The 4563-nt window shown below is 45.1% G+C and overlaps 1 protein-coding gene across 1 annotated transcript in view; it reads left to right on the top strand.

Annotated features, from left to right (window-relative positions):
- Positions 1-4563, top strand: part of MFSD7 (major facilitator superfamily domain containing 7) — a gene marked incomplete at its 5' end in the record, with an annotated part of 14351 nt that overhangs the window by 2086 nt on the left and 7702 nt on the right. The window lies entirely within an intron of this gene.

Here is a 4563-nt window from a genome sequence, read left to right as displayed (position 1 = left end):
AGGCAGTTGGAGTGCAGCAGTGTAGTGTGTAGGCAGCTAACAGCTGCCTTTCCTCCCCATTGCCTTGAAGTTGTGTAGGGTCAGGCATGGGGAAAAGGCCAGTACAGGAGCACCTCTATACAGCTGTCCCAATGCTGTTGCAAGCATAGAGCATGGGCACTTTTGTTTAGCAAGAATGGATTTATGGTGTTGAAATGAATAAATTCTTTTTGCACTGCCTTTTGTAGAATAGGGTGGACCCAGTGACTCACCTTGTTTCCCAGTGCTGAGATAGACCTTCACCTTCCCTGCTGGAGAAGGAGCTCTGTTGTCAGCGTGGTAAAATACAAGTATCCCCAAGGACCACTGGCCACTCAGTGCTTCACTGCCCTGAGGGACCCCAGTCTGCAGACAACTTGCTCTTTTTAAGTGAGAGAGCAGCCAGAGCAGCTAAAGAGCATTTCTTTCACATAGAGTCCTCAGTCTTTACAGGACCAAATGGATCTAACTATGACAAAGAATAAAACTGAGGAGCAAGGAACAGTGGAAACCCAAGACCTGAAGCTGTTAAGTCCTTGCCGTGTTGTTATACTAAATGCAGACTGAACTGCTGTGATTATTGTCTGCTGCAACACCTTAATATTGCTGTGTACAGGGCTTTCATTAATAATGTCTGGTTACACCCATAATGTCTGCTGTGCAAAATCAGGATTTCATTTCAAGAAAATTTAAATATTGCCTAGAAGGAGCATCTACCACAGCCCCAGTAATTTACTCCAGTGGTTAATTACCTCACTGGCAGATGTCTGCATGTTACTTCTAATCTCAATGCTACTTATCCCCCAGCTATTCTGTCTTGTTGCACCTGTTTGTCAGGTAATAATGAACAGAATAATATCTTCTATCCTTTGCCTATAAAGACTGAATGGCTCCCACCCAGTCACTTTACAGCCCCATTTCCCTTTGCTTCTTCCCACTTGTCTCCTTGTCTTCCTGTTACTCACATGAGCTTTTGCTTTCCTCTTGCTCTAGTTTAGCAATATCCATTTCCTGTGTAATTGCCAGAGTGTCACTCAACATTCCAGTACTGTTGGTATCAGTGTTGCACACAGAAACTGGCCCTACAGCCTCCTATCAGTATCCCCACAGCTGCTTTTAGTGTCTATGGGTAGGCTTCCCCAGGCTTTTGTGACAAGTGTGGACCCTGCACCCAGGATCTTACAGAGCGCCTGAAATCACCGTGACTCAACTGTGCTCTTGCCCATTACTTGAAGAGAGTTACAGAGCAGTGCAGGGCCAAGAACTGATCCCCTGTGAAGACCGTGAGAAATTGTCCTGTATCAAAAGTAGAAAGACTTGTCTGAGTCTGCTTCATATACAGGATTCTTCATTAACTGTGGTCTGTCAGTATCTCATTTTCTGCATCCTGAAGAGTTTCAGTGCATCAGCATTACTGACCGCAAAACACACATTGCAGAGTACTGCAAACTAATCCACCAGGATGCCTGGACCATAATACACAGTTGATTAGCTCCAGGGATCTCCTTTTCATTCTTAGTCTAGGCTCATATAATGCCTCTTCCCAGGAAAAGAAGGCAGATGAAACCCTGAAATTACTCAGGTAGTCTCAGTCCTTTCAAATGTAGCCCAATGCTCACATTTCCAGCCTCATCCATGCATTCTGGACCTGTTTCAGCATATCAGCAGTTCATGGAAACAGCTGACTGGTTTGCAGGCAGTCCGCTGCAATGCCCAGTTGCATTTTGCCACAACAGAGAAGATTTTATCTCCTTGAAAACTGTTGTTTAGTTGTTTCCATGTGCTTAGAAGCAGGTAATGTTTCACCAGGATCATATGCTAGTACATTCCCAAGTACAGAGCAGAAATGCTACAGTTGTTGTGGTGCTATAGCACTGTTAATGATGTCTCAGCAGAACTGTAGAGCAGACAGGGTTGGAAGGTACCTCTTGGGATCATCTGAGTATCTTGCTCAACTTCTATCACAGTAAAGAAGTTTATATTCAACTGGAGTTTCCTGTGCTGTGCTTTGTACACCACTGAGATAAGTCTGGTTTCATCTTTGCAATCACTGATCAAGCTTCTTTTCTCCAGGCTAAACAGTCCCAACTGTCCCAGCCTCTTTAGCTATGAGACATGCTTCAGTCCTTTAATCATGTTTTTTGCTCTTGACTGAACTTGCTGCATTAACTCTGTATCTCCTATCAAGGAGCACAGCAATAAGCTTGGCACTCCATATATTTCTCACCAGGGCTGAGTAGAGGGGAAGAATCACTACATTCCATCTGCAGGCAATGCACTTCCTAATGCAGCCCAACATGCTGTTGGACACCTTTCTGCAAAGGTGCATTGCTGGCTTATGGTCAACTTGCAATCCACCAGGACCCCGTGTCCTTCTCTGCCAAACTGTTTTCCAGCAGCTTCTTCAGGGTCTCTTAGTGTCTCCTCACGTGACAGAAGCTCCAGTCCCTTAATCATCCTTTGTCTCTTTTCTAGATCAGTAAGTTTATGTCTCTCTCACACTGGGGACCCCAGAACTGGACACAGTACTCCAGATATGGACTCAGTAGTGCTGAGTAGAGGGGAAAGAGCAGCTACCACTGAGAACTCCCGGCCTAATGCGGAGCCCAGGATGCTGGTAGCCTTCTTTATCATGAGATTGTGTTGCTGGCTCCTGGTCAAGTTGGTGTCCACCAGGATGCCCTACCCACCCCTCCTCTGGTCCTTCTCTGCAGAACTGCTTTCCAGTTGGTGAGCCTCAAGGGGTTCATGGTGGTTGGGGTTATTCTTCCCCAGATGCAGCACATTAAGCACATTATATTTCCTTCAGTTGAACTTCACAAGATTCCCATCTGCCCACTTCTCCAGTCTGCTGCAGTGCCTTAGAATGGCAACATGACCATCTCTTCTATCAGACACTCCTCCCAGTGTCACATCATCTGCAAATTGGCTGTGGGTGCACTCTGTCCTGTCACCCTGGTTAAACTATATTGGCCCCAGTATCAACCTGTGGGATTCCTCACTAATGAGTGGCCTTCAGCTGGTCTTCATGTTGGTGATGACAGTCCTTTGGGCCCAGTCGTTCAGTTGTCAAGCCAATACTTCATCAGTTTGTCTGCAAGATTGTTTTGGGAACAGTGTCAGCTCCTCTTCCCTGATCCCTCCATCCAGTGATTTCACTGTATAAAAGCTATTAGATTAGTTAAGCATTTTTCCTTTGTTGACTCCTGCTTTTTGCCTTGTCCTTCATATGCCTGGAAATGGTGGCCAGGATAAGTTGTTCCATGACCCTCCCATGTATCAAAGTGAGACTGAAAGACCTAGAGTTGTCTGGATTTTCCTTCTTGCCGTTCTTGAAGATGGGAGTGACATTTGCTCTCTTCAGTCTTCAGGAGCCTTTTGAAATTGCCATGGCCTTTTAAAAGTAACTAAGAATGGCCTTGCAATGAAGACAACTTTCTCTTCCAGCACTGATAAATCCCATCAGTCCCACGGACTTGGCTATATCTGAGCTATTTAATGTTCCGTAACCTAATTCTCTTCAATTGAGGGTAAATCTTCCTTGCTCCTCTGTTCTCAGGGCTGAAGGCCAGCCTTACCAATAACAAATGAGGTGAAGAAGGCATTGAATACCTTGGTATTTTCCGTGTCCTTTGTCACCGAGTCTCCTGCCCCATCCAGCAACAGGTCCACGTTTTCACTAACTTTCCTTTTGCTGCTAATGTGCTTGTAGATGCCATTCTTGTTGCACTTTACCAGACTCATTTCTAGGTTGGTTTTGGCTTTCCTAACTTCATCCCTCCACACTAGTAGAAAATCAGCCTTCTTGTTTGACTATTGGCAGAATGTTGCCTTAAAGTTAAAAAATTGTTTATTGTAATTTTGGATGTTCCAAGCTGAGTCCCAGGAGTGCTACTTCACACACTGCTCAGCTCCAGCGATCTCCTCCTCCAGTACAAAGTGTCCAGCATTCTGTGCTGCCATGTGAGTTTTGTAGTTGCTAGCAGAGATCAACTTGTATGCCTGCTTGGGCTTTACTAAGGAAGTATAAAGGCTTGAAAGGTATCAGGAATGACCATGTGTCACTTTAGAGAGCTGTCATATGACTTTAATGCTGTTCATGCCTTTTTGGCAAAGAAGACTAGTGGCATCCTGGTGACCCTCATAAAGAGCATTGACAGCAGCTTGAGGGAGGAGGTCCCCTGTCCACATCTGAAGAGCTGTGCCCAGTTCTAGGTTTCTCAGTAGAAGGAGGACATGGACATAATGTAAGTACGGTTAACAACCACTGAGATAATTAAGGGAATGCAGCATCTGTCATGTCAGCTGAGGCTGAGAGAGCTGTGTCTGTTCATCCTTGAAAGCCTCAGAGGAACCTTACAGGCATGTATACATGCTTAATGGCATAGGGGAAGAAAGAAGGGAAAGCACCTCTGTTTTTAACTACTGCTATATAATACCAGGACAGATGACATGGCTTTGTTCATCTTCATTTTGTCCCTTCAGCTTGACATTTACTGAGGCAGCCTTGTAAGGGTGAGGACACCATAGTTCATAGATGAAAAA

This window comes from Acanthisitta chloris, unplaced genomic scaffold (genome assembly GCF_000695815.1).
Source record: "Acanthisitta chloris isolate BGI_N310 unplaced genomic scaffold, ASM69581v1 scaffold25659, whole genome shotgun sequence".
In the NCBI taxonomy this organism is placed as follows: Eukaryota; Metazoa; Chordata; class Aves; order Passeriformes; family Acanthisittidae; genus Acanthisitta; species Acanthisitta chloris.
This window is presented reverse-complemented; position numbering and strand designations above follow the sequence as displayed.